Source organism: Magallana gigas, chromosome 5 (genome assembly GCF_963853765.1).
Source record: "Magallana gigas chromosome 5, xbMagGiga1.1, whole genome shotgun sequence".
Classification (NCBI taxonomy): Eukaryota; Metazoa; Mollusca; class Bivalvia; order Ostreida; family Ostreidae; genus Magallana; species Magallana gigas.
Window position 1 is genome coordinate 7,891,078 of NC_088857.1, and position 13,420 is coordinate 7,904,497.

At 33.3% G+C, this 13,420-nt stretch overlaps 1 long non-coding RNA gene across 2 annotated transcripts; it reads right to left on the reverse strand.

The window, feature by feature from the left end:
- Positions 1-1,935: 1,935 nt before the first annotated feature.
- On the reverse strand, positions 1,936-12,474 carry LOC136275460 (uncharacterized). Of its 2 annotated transcripts, none has more exons than XR_010714030.1 (2): positions 11,819-12,474; positions 1,936-2,232 (listed from the first exon to the last, which is right to left on the reverse strand). It is a non-coding gene; the product is annotated as an uncharacterized lncRNA (long non-coding RNA). The 2 variants fall into 2 exon arrangements; XR_010714031.1 differs by lacking the exon at positions 11,819-12,474 and adding an exon at positions 4,492-4,933.
- Between the last annotated feature and the right edge of the window lie 946 nt (positions 12,475-13,420).

The following is a 13,420-nucleotide window of genomic DNA, read 5'->3' on the forward strand; positions in this document are numbered from 1 at the left end:
TCCATGCTATCTGCCCATGGTGAATAGTTATCAAAACCATTCATTAGCAGAATTTGATTTCCCTCCTTTTTAAGGTGGTATGGGACATCTGTCGATATTAATGTGGATTAAAGTACTATATAATTGAAAACTTTTCACCGGTTTAGAATTTTCAAATTTTACAATATTTAACCAAAAAATAGCTTTTAAAAATATTTGAAAAGGTAAAAATTGTAAAAACCCCAGTGGGATTCGAACTCATGACTTATAGGTTCCTAGTAAACCCTCTAACCCACTGTGCTAAGGAGTTAGGTGACCATTTTTGAGAAGAAACTACATGTACTTATATAATTACACTTTATTTTATTGTTTATTTCGATAAACAATACGTCACAACATGGAAGTGTCCCATATCACCTTAAACTCGGAACACCTCTGACCTAATAAGATCGCCGCATTAAATACAAAGTTTGATTTAACTCTAATTTGTTTATCATCAAGAAATTCTGCATCGCTGACAAATAAAGTTTTCTTCTGTATAATGAAATACCAATTAACCGACTATTCGGACAATAGCAAGTTTATTGTCCCATTCAACAGCTACTATTTCCCTTGGCTTTGCCTCATTAAATATTTGCTGTCTTGGGGGACAATAAACTTGCTATTGTCCTCATACCCAGTAAATACTAAATAGGCATATAATATCCTATCCACCTACATTTCATGTTATATAACCTCCCGTTTGTAACCTTCAATTTCACTGTAAAGTCAACATATCTGTCATAGCCGCAAGTTTCACAATTTATTTCTGCTTCTCATGTACTTAAAATTAGGGGCCTTAATATTGCTTACCAATTCCAACAAGAGACATCCCTCTAACTATTGGTAATCATTAAAATTCATTTCATGAATCTACGCAACAATGATAAACCTTCAAGTACAGTCATTCTCAATTTTACAAAAATATTGACGGTACTTTATCCGAAACTGTTCCTTGTATCTTTAACTTAGTACACTAACATTTTTATGAAAAGACGGTTTGTCTTAGAATAAGAAAGCTAATGCAATTCTGAGAAAAAGAATACCACATATTGCCAATTCCATTGAGGTTTAATAAAAATATGGCCATTTAAGTGAACCCACCATTTCCAATTTCCTTTAGTAAACACAGATTTACAGGGTTCTCCATAGTAAAACATCTTTATCTGACCTTTTAGAGGTCAACTTTTGTTCAACCACCTTTAAAAAGGAACCTTATTCAATACAACATATGCCTACATGATATAATCATGATAAAAGCTTCACATCACTTAGAAATACCCTTACATGTATACCCCCCACCCCCCAATCTTTTGATTTTCATAAAAAGTCATGGTTTGAAATGTTTTACCTAATTTTATGAAACATGTGGCAATTTCCTTGAGTCATTTCTCACACATATTTGAAAACAATCATCAATGATTCTAAAATGTGATCTTTATTTGTTTATTGTATGATTTGTACCATTTTAATTAACAAATAGACAGCTGTCCTGCTTGTGATTTCTTGTTTTCATGAAAAAAGTAAGCTAACAATCATATTTAGTGAATATCTAATCTATTCTGATTTCTAGTTTTCTTCTAACCATGCTAAAACAGTAAGTTACAACCTACAAGTTAGACATCTGCCTTAAATTAGAAATAAATTCAAACACACCCAGGTAGCTGGAGACAGAGTTGATTTCAATGAAAAATGTTCAAATTTGACATGTTTTTCTACTTTTTTATGCATATATACCTTAGAAAGGTAGAAATAGGTTGTTTCTTGTTCATTTCAAAAGTAATTATCATAGCAGATGTTATTTCAAAGTCAAATGTACATTTACATATCCTACATGTAATCTTAATGCAGACAATTAAATAGAGGGGGGGGGGTTCAATTCTAAATATCTTTATGAAATAAAAAATAAAGGAAACATAATTGTATACTTTTATTGAAAAACAAATTTTCACAGCAATTATGAATTTCTTTAAACAGCCTTAATTTTGTTTTCATAATTTCTTATCAAACACAAACCACAACATGGCATGATGCTTTCTTCAAGTTCCATTATTGTTCATGAATTATCGGATTTAATTTGAATTACCAGTAAATAGTCTGTAGAACACAAGGAATATGCATGTGGATAGAGGTGACAGGTTAATCTCAGGAGCTGACCCACAAGAATCAACAGGTACCGGTAAAAGCCATGTGGTAACAAGAGTCTGTTTTGAGCTGAAATAAATAAAAAAAATAATTAGCTGTGTTTACATACATGTACTAGTAATAGCTGTGTTTACATTAACATATGCATAGTATTTCTGTAAAAAATACACTGACCATGCAGTGTAATAAGTATGACATATCCCAATATATGACATAACATTTAGGCAGTACAAGATCAAAAATTTGCATATCAAGTCATAATATAATATTAAAAAATTTTCATAGGTATAAACACTTATCAAATTGAGAAAGAGAGAGAGTTTGAGAGAGTTTGAGAGAGAGAGAGTTTATTACCATACTTGTAGTGCAACAGTCAATATTTCAATTCATAAATTACAAACAAATATTACCCACCGAACAGCGTCAAAGTACATGTACTGGTATTAGCTTCTGGTATACCATTTTTTATCAATTCTACTGTGTATTTTTTGTTTGCAAATAAATTTAGCGAGGGTTTTTGTTTATTTTCTTATAAATTACATGTTTTAAAAACAATACTACGTGTAATAAGCATAAAACATGTATGAGTAAACTTAATGAAGAATTTTTAATAGATTATTTTTCAAAGAATGTGGTACATTACATGTATGTCAATCTTTATAAAACTAGCGTATATTTCGTGCGCCATAAATTGCAAGTTTTTTGTAAATATCATTTACTTGCATGATAGGTATATATGGTCTAACCAAAATTTTCTTCATAAAGCTACAGCTGTATGTACCACATATATGTTTTGTCACAAGTATACATTTTAAAAAAAAATACCCAAATTCCAACAGTTTAAATAAACTCAACTCATTCTCTGATAAGTTCATTGTGTTTTGTGCGTGCATATCTTATTTGTCTGCTGCAACAGCAGCCAATCAGCGGTAAGCTGAATCCACAGAAAGAAAGTTTGTGTTTTAGGAGCGGGTAAATTGTTTATGCGACACTGTCAAGAAAACCACACCAAATAATAACAAGAACATAAATATTCACTTAAATGTATTCTGTTGTAAAGTAAAGGTTTTTAACACTTATTGCATCTTGCAAAACATGTGATGACCTTAATCATCTGTCATATATCTGATATACATGTATATGTAAAAGATGGGAGAAATAACGACGGAACAAAGTGGGATTCGAACCTGGCCCTCTGAATCTCTAGTCAAGTGCTCTACCAACTGAGCTACATGTATCTGGCACCGGTATTCAAACCAGTCTGACCGTCACATTCCTCCCCCTTAAATGATCTTCACCCACGAAGATCATCCCTGGCAGGATCGAGTTAACCTGTTAGTTCCAGGGGTTGGTCACAACACCAATATTGTAACAGGATGGGAGAAATAATGAAGGGATTTGAACCTGGGCCCCCTGAATCTCTAGTCAGGTGCTCTACCAACTGAGCTATCTGGCACTGGTATTCAAACCGGTCTGATCGTCACATATATAAAGAATTATTTTAAACAATGTTGTTCAATTAAAAATAACACTCGCAACCTTCAGTTTTTGTCTGTAATTAATCAATATTGGCATGCAATCAGTTCTCGCCGAGTACCATTTCTCACCAGTGCATTGTTACGTCATTTTATCAACACATAAAATTATATACGAAAATATGATGTAACAGTGCACCAGCGAGAAATGGTCCTCGGCGAGAACTGCTCGCACGCCAGTACTGCCAGTAGTCAGATTAAAAAAAGAGAATAAAAAATTACATTTAAAACATTAACAAGGACAATTTAAGTACACATCATAACTGCTAAACAAGAAAAATTATGTGAACTGGTAGAATGGTAGGCATAGTTCTAACTTGTAACCTACATGTACAAGTACATGTACCGGGTACCCGTTGGTCTGCTATACCTCTTTAATGATACAATGATCGGTATCATAAAGATATTAAAGTCATGTTTTAACTCTGAAGTCTGAAGTATACAATTTTATTTACTTGAAGTTATGTCTACAGGGTATTCATGACTACATTTGGAGTCCTCTGCACAAGAATATATGATATGTTTCTAATTAGACCCTGCTTTGAATTTTGAGTTGAAAATTCACAATCTGTTATTTTTTTAAATAGATAAATTCAGTTACCCTTTCCAGTCCCCCATGAACCTCGAGCGAGTCTAAACACCCATGAAGCATGTAAAAATTACACGTTAGTAAACAAACACCCACACCATAACAAAAACATCTAACAGTGTGCACGTACTTACATGTACATCTATACTATATACTAAATTTTAACCAGTTAACAAGAAACTTTAAAAGGAGTAAAAGCCTCACCTTCTTCAGTAACATCCACATACATCACACACTTTAATGTCCATCTTTTCTCCTTTATTACTCGTAGCTTATCAACGGCTGATCGTCGACAGAAGTGTGGCTGTCAGAATTTCCTCGTAAACGATTCACACGAGAAAAATATCTTCCTTAAACAAATATGTAGTATTGTTCCCTGTGCATGTTCATATGTTTCACAGCAAATTGAAAATGCATGTGTACACCGAAAGAATACACAACTTCTCTTCTGCATTACGGCTCTCTCTTTTCTACAATGCCGTTCGTTACTGTTTACATTCGGCGCGCGCGCGCGGGGGTCACAAACAGGGGCGCCCCGACAAATAGTTGCACATAGAACGTTTAAATAATGTGTGTTCATTGAATTCATAAATGATATAGATGAAAAAAATGAAATTGAATCACAACAATTTATCTAAGACGCAACACAACGGAATGCAGTAAATGCCTGGGCCTTAATGTGGCATTTGTCTATGTAGACATATTAACTCGTTCATGTACGATTCTCACATATTTGTTTTATGAAATTTGAAAAAAAATATAGGACAGAACTTGTTTAATTTGATACCAAATGACATTATTTAATATATTAACAATAACTAAATTAATTTTTTTTCATAAAATGATAACGATTTTTGCTATCAGAAAAATACGTGTATGAGCTGCTGACCCCTAATTATAGGGGCCAGCCCTTTTTTCTTAATTTTAAATGAAAGCTCTCGTTATTCTAAACAACTTTTGTTCTATATGTATTAACAAAATATTTTTAGTTTAAAGGTTATAATACAAAAAGCAACAAAATTTCAGCCCCGAAAAAATCTTAAACTTTGGCGACAAATAGCTCAAAAACTAACAAAGAAATTACCAAAATTTTCATGCCAGCAAAATTATAAAATGTTACCGACAATTTCGCCAAATTTCATGCATCTATCATCTGTAGTTCCCGAGATCAACTCTGGACAAAAGACCCCCCAATTTTCAATTAAAGGGCAATAACTCATAACCGGAAGTGAATTTTGAAAATTTGAAAAAAAAGTCTAGAGATATTAATATCATCTACGTACCCTGAAAGTTTCATAGCAATCAGACAAAAAATGTTCGAGAAATCTCGTGCACAAAATTTGCGGGAAAAAAAAAAAATAACTAGAGCAAAGCTCGTTGCAAAGCAACGAGTGGGTTTTCCGCTAATGTCGAAAGCAACGCTAGAAGTACGTCTAAGAAGCAGAGTTCTTAATCTAGTAACAAAGAAACCTAAGTACAAAAAGATAAAAAAAAATCGAATGATTCTTGGTACAACTTAACATGATCCGAATGTTTTTACGTACGACTTAACCAAAAACCCTTAACCATTTCAAGAACGACTTATCAAAAAAACCAATGTGTTTAAGTACGACTTAACAAATTTGACTTCATTTTAGGTACAAGTTTACTTTACCTTGAACTAACATCTTTTTTCTTAACCCAGAATGCAAAATTAAAATTTATGTAAAAAATCAATTTTGTTTAAAACATAATTCTGAGCAACTTTTCCTCTTCACTGCTTTTCAAAAGGTTGACCTTTCGTACTGTGTGCTCGTTGCGTCATTAATTGTCAGAAACTTATCGATGTTAAGTTTACTTTACTGTACTTCTGTGAATATTTTCTATGTAAAATTACTATGAACCAGACAACATTGAAATGGTGAACATTTCAAAGGGCCCCGCTTATGTTATTTCAGAGAATTCTGCTTTGACCTTGACCTATAACTTGAAATTTTTCCAGCTGGCATAGAACTTTTAATTCAATTTCATTCCCCCTAACATACATGCATTTTTGTTCAATCTGACCAAGATTAAGCATATTTGGAAAATAATCTACTATTTAAAACTAATTTTAAAAAGATCTGCTATGACCTTCACATTGACAGACTTGGTTCAAGGTCACTGCACGCCATTAACCAATAAACTCTGTAAAGGTAAAATATTATCCAAATAGGGGCTAAAAGGAGAGTATATCTATGCTCTTAAAATATGGATTTTTGTGTGATCTGATATGACCTTGACTCTTCATCTACAAATATCATTCGAGGTCATTGCATATATTTTGAACAAAGGCATCATGTGGGTAAAGTATGAGGCTGAATGGAGCAAAGGGAGAGAAGATATACTCCGGACAAGGATTTTTAAAAATATAATTCTGATATGACCTTCACAGTTTCTTTTCACTGAAAATAGGTTCAAGGTCACTACACACCCTTTCACCCTTTACTCAAAAGCTCTGCTTATGTGAAGTCTGAGCCAAATAGGGGTTAGTAGAAATTATATATGCTCTCAAAAAAGGATTTTTGCATGATCCGATATGATCTTCACCCGTTACCTAGAAATTTCATGCAAGGTCACTGCACATCGTTTAACCATAGAGACACTCTGTGAGTATTAGCCAGATTGGACCAAAGGGAAAAAAGATATGCCCCAGACAAGGATTTTATGTATATAATTCTGCTATGACCTTAACCTTACACCTAAAAACATGGTTCAAGGTCACTGCACATCCTTCAACCAAAGGAACCCTGTGGATGAGGTATGAGCCAGATTGGGCCAAGGGGAGAGAAGCTATGCTCCTGTCAAGCCATCTCGGATGGACAGACCGACAAATTGATCACTAGAAGGCGCCCGCATAAACATGCCTTTTTATCTAAAATAGTATCCATGCTATCTGCCCATGGTGAATAGTCATCAAAACCATTCATCAGCAGAATTTGATTTCCCTCCTTTTTAAGGTGGTATGGGACATCTGTCGATATTAATGTGAATTAAAGTACTACATGTATATAATTGAAAACTTTTCACCGGTTTAGAATTTTCAAATTTTACAATATTTAACCAAAAAATAGCTTTTAAAAATATTTGAAAAGGTAAAAATTGTAAAAACCCCAGCGGGATTCGAACTCATGACTTACAGGTTCCTAGTAAACCCTCTAACCCACTGTGCTAAGGAGTTAGGTGACCATTTTTGAGAAGAAACTACATGTACTTATATAATTACACTTTATTTTATTGTTTATTTCGATAAACAATACGTCACAACATGGAAGTGTCCCATATCACCTTAAACTCGGAACACCTCTGACCTAATAAGATCGCCGCATTAAATACAAAGTTTGATTTAACTCTAATTTGTTTATCATCAAGAAATTCTGCATCGCTGACAAATAAAGTTTTCTTCTGTATAATGAAATACCAATTAACTGACTATTCGGACAATAGCAAGTTTACTGTCCCATTCAACAGCTACTATTTCCCTTGGCTTTGCCTCATTAAATATTTGCTGTCTTGGGGGACAATAAACTTGCTATTGTCCTCATACCCAGTAAATACTAAATAGGCATATAATATCCCATCCACCTACATTTCATGTTATATAACCTCCCGTTTGTAACCTTCAATTTCACTGTAAAGTCAACATATCTGTCATAGCCGCAAGTTTCACAATTTATTTCTGCTTCTCATGTACTTAAAATTAGGGGCCTTAATATTGCTTACCAATTCCAACAAGAGACATCCCTCTAACTATTGGTAATCATTAAAATTCATTTCATGAATCTACGCAACAATGATAAACCTTCAAGTACAGTCACTCTCAATTTTACAAAAATATTGACGGTACTTTATCCGAAACTGTTCCTTGTATCTTTAACTTAGTACACTAACATTTTTATGAAAAGACGGTTTGTCTTAGAATAAGAAAGCTAATGCAATTCTGAGAAAAAGAATACCACATATTGCCAATTCCATTGAGGTTTAATAAAAATATGGCCATTTAAGTGAACCCACCATTTCCAATTTCCTTTAGTAAACACAGATTTACAGGGTTCTCCATAGTAAAACATCTTTATCTGACCTTTTAGAGGTCAACTTTTGTTCAATCACCTTTAAAAAGAAACCTTATTCAATACAACATATGCCTACATGATATAATCATGATAAAAGCTTCACATCACTTAGAAATACCCTTACATGTATACCCCCCACCCCCCAATCTTTTGATTTTCATAAAAAGTCATGGTTTGAAATGTTTTACCTAATTTTATGAAACATGTGGCAATTTCCTTGAGTCATTTCTCACACATATTTGAAAACAATCATCAATGATTCTAAAATGTGATCTTTATTTGTTTATTGTATGATTTGTACCATTTTAATTAACAAATAGACAGCTGTCCTGCTTGTGATTTCTTGTTTTCATGAAAAAAGTAAGCTAACAATCATATTTAGTGAATATCTAATCTATTCTGATTTCTAGTCTTCTTCTAACCATGCTAAAACAGTAAGTTACAACCTACAAGTTAGACATCTGCCTTAAATTAGAATTAAATTCAAACACACCCAGGTAGCTGGAGACAGAGTTGATTTCAATGAAAAATGTTCAAATTTGACATGTTTTTCTACTTTTTTATGCATATATACCTTAGAAAGGTAGAAATAGGTCGTTTCTTGTTCATTTCAAAAGTAATTATCATAGCAGATGTTATTTCAAAGTCAAATGTACATTTACATATCCTACATGTAATCTTAATGCACACAATTAAATAGGGGGGGGGGGGGGTTTCAATTGTGTAAACACATCTAAAAATATCTTTATGAAATAAAAAATAAAGGAAACATAATTGTATACTTTTATTGAAAAACAAATTTTCACAGCAATTATGAATTTCTTTAAACAGCCTTAATTTTGTTTTCATAATTTCTTATCAAACACAAACCACAACATGGCATGATGCTTTCTTCAAGTTCCATTATTGTTCATGCATTATCGGATTTAATTTGAATTACCAGTAAATAGTCTGTAGAACACAAGGAATATGCATGTGGATAGAGGTGACAGGTTAATCTTAGGAGCTGACCCACAAGAATCAACAGGTACCGGTAAAAGCCATGTGGTAACAAGAGTCTGTTTTGAGCGGAAATAAATAAAAAAAATAATTAGCTGTGTTTACATACATGTACTAGTAATAGCTGTGTTTACATTAACATATGCATAGTATTTCTGTAAAGAATACACTGACCATGCAGTGTAATAAGTATGACATATCCCAATACATGACATAACATTTAGGCAGTACAAGATCAAAAATTTGCATATCAAGTCATAATATAATATTAAAAAATTTTCATAGGTATAAACACTTATCAAATTGAGAAAGAGAGAGAGTTTGAGAGAGTTTGAGAGAGAGAGAGTTTATTACCATACTTGTAGTGCAACAGTCAATATTTCAATTCATAAATTACAAACGAATATTACCCACCGAACAGCGTCAAAGTACATGTACTGGTATTAGCTTCTGGTATACCATTTTTTATCAATTCTACTGTGTATTTTTTGTTTGCAAATAAATTTAGCGAGGGTTTTTGTTTATTTTCTTATAAATTACATGTTTTAAAAACAATTCTACGTGTAATAAGCATAAAACATGTATGAGTAAACTTAATGAAGAATTTTTAATAGATTATTTTTCAAAGAATGTGGTACATTACATGTATGTCAATCTTTATAAAACTAGCGTATATTTCGTGCGCCATAAATTGCAAGTTTTTTGTAAATATCATTTACTTGCATGATAGGTATATATGGTCTAATCAAAATTTTCTTCATAAAGCTACAGCTGTATGTACCACATATATGTTTTGTCACAAGTATACATTTTAAAAAAAAAACCCAAATTCCAACAGTTTAAATAAACTCAACTCATTCTCTGATAAGTTCATTGTGTTTTGTGCATGCATATCTTATTTGTCTGCTGCAACAGCAGCCAATCAGCGGTAAGCTGAATCCACAAAAAGAAAGTTTGTGTTTTAGGAGCGGGTAAATTGTTTATGCGACACTGTCAAGAAAACCACACCAAATAATAACAAGAAACATAAATATTCACTTAAATGTATTCTGTTGTAAAGTAAAGGTTTTTAACACTTATTGCATCTTGCAAAACATGTGATGACCTTAATCATCTGTCATATATCTGATATACATGTATATGTAAAAGATGGGAGAAATAACGACAGAACAAAGTGGGATTCGAACCTGGCCCTCTGAATCTCTAGTCAAGTGCTCTACCAACTGAGCTACATGTATCTGGCACCGGTATTCAAACCAGTCTGACCGTCACATTCCTCCCCCTTAAATGATCTTCACCCTCGAAGATCATCCCTGGCAGGATCGAGTTAACCTGTTAGTTCCAGGGGTTGGTCACAACACCAATATTGTAACAGGATGGGAGAAATAATGAAGGGATTTGAACCTGCATGGGCCCCCTGAATCTCTAGTCAGGTGCTCTACCAACTGAGCTATCTGGCACTGGTATTCAAACCGGTCTGATCGTCACATATATAAAGAATTATTTTAAACAATGTTGTTCAATTAAAAATAACACTCGCAACCTTCAGTTTTTGTCTGAAATTAATCAATATTGGCGTGCGATCAGTTCTCGCCGAGTACCATTTCTCACCAGTGCATTGTTACGTCATTTTATCAACACATAAAATTATATACGAAAATATGATGTAACAGTGCACGAGCGAGAAATGGTCCTCGGCGAGAACTGCTCGCACGCCAGTACTGCCAGTAGTCAGATTAAAAAAAGAGAATAAAAAATTACATTTAAAACATTAACAAGGACAATTTAAGTCAATCTAATTAAAATTAGATGTTTGATCCGCTCGCTTACTCGCTACACAAAAAGCGAGTAAGCGAGCGGATCAAACATCTAATTTTAATTAGATTGAATTTAAGTACACATCATAACTGCTAAACAAGAAAAATTATGTGAACTGGTAGAATGGTAGGCATAGTTCTAACTTGTAACCTACATGTACAAGTACATGTACCGGGTACCCGTTGGTCTGCTATACCTCTTTAATGATACAATGATCGGCATCATAAAGATATTAAAGTCATGTTTTAACTCTGAAGTCTGAAGTATACAATTTTATTTACTTGAAGTTATGTCTACAGGGTATTCATGACTACATTTGGAGTCCTCTGCACAAGAATATATGATATGTTTCTAATTAGACCCTGCTTTGAATTTTGAGTTGAAAATTCACAATCTGTTATTTTTTTTAATAGATAAATTCAGTTACCCTTTCCAGTCCCCCATGAACCTCGAGCGAGTCTAAACACCCATGAAACATGTAAAAATTACACGTTAGTAAACAAACACCCACACCATAACAAAAACATCTGTGTAACAGTGTGCACGTACTTACATGTACATCTATACTATATACTAAATTTTAACCAGTTAACAAGAAACTTTAAAAGGAGTAAAAGCCTCACCTTCTTCAGTAACATCCACATAAATCACACACTTTAATGTCCATCTTTTCTCCTTTATTACTCGTAGCTTATCAACGGCTGATCGTCGACAGAAGTGTGGCTGTCAGAATTTCCTCGTAAACGATTCACACGAGAAAAATATCCTCCTTAAACAAATATGTAGTATTGTTCCCTGTGCATGTTCATATGTTTCACAGCAAATTGAAAATGCATGTGTACACCGAAAGAATACACAACTTCTCTTCTGCATTACGGCTCTCTCTTTTCTACAATGCCGTTCGTTACTGTTTACATTCGGCGCGCGCGCGCGGGGGTCACAAACAGGGGCGCCCCGACAAATAGTTGCACATAGAACGTTTAAATAATGTGTGTTCATTGAATTCATAAATGATATAGATGAAAAAAATGAAATTGAATCACAGCAATTTATCTAAGACGCAACACAACGTAATGCAGTAAATGCCTGGGCCTTAATGTGGCATTTGTTCGCTTGTGTGTCTATGTAGACATATTAACTCGTTCATGTACGATTCTCACATATTTGTTTTATGAAATTTGAAAAAAAATATAGGACAGAACTTGTTTAATTTGATACCAAATGACATTATTTAATATATTAACAATAACTAAATTAATTTTTTTTCATAAAATGATAACGATTTTTGCTATAAGAAAAATACGTGTATGAGCTGCTGACCCCTAATTATAGGGGCCAGCCCTTTTTTCTTAATTTTAAATGAAAGCTCTCGTTATTCTAAACAACTTTTGTTCTATATGTATTAACAAAATATTTTTAGTTTAAAGGTTATAATACAAAAAGCAACAAAATTTCAGCCCCGAAAAAATCTTAAACTTTGGCGACAAATAGCTCAAAAACTAACAAAGAAATTACCAAAATTTTCATGCCAGCAAAATTATAAAATGTTACCGACAATTTCGCCAAATTTCATGCATCTATCATCTGTAGTTCCCGAGATCAACTCTGGACAAAAGACCCCCCAATTTTCAATTAAAGGGCAATAACTCAGAACTGGAAGTGAATTTTAAAAATTTGAAAAAAACGTCTAGAGATATTAATATCATCTACATACCCTGAAAGTTTCATAGCAATCAGACAAAAAATGTTCGAGAAATCTCGTGCACAAAATTTGCGGGAAAAAAAAAAAATAATAATAAGAAACAGTAGAATAACAGAAGGGTTTTCCGTTGAAAAACGGAAAACCCTAATAATAAGAAACAGTAGAATAACAGAAGGGTTTTCCGTTGAAAAACGGAAAACCCTAAAAACCTGAAAAAGAAACATTACAATAATAGAAGGGTCTTCCGCTGAAGACGGAAGACCCTAATAATAACTAGACACGATCTTGTTGCGAGCAACGAGGAGGTCTTCCGTCCGATTTTTAGAAGAGGAAATGACTTTGCCTTTATCTTCATCAACGAAACATATCAGGAAATGCAGATGTGATCTAAAATAGTGATGGATGAAGGATTATACACCCCGTTGGATCCCCAATTTAGGGACCAGCCACATTTTATTTCATATCAAATAAGAGGTCTTTTGATTTCGATACATTTTGTGTAAAAAGTTATTTGTAACCGTTC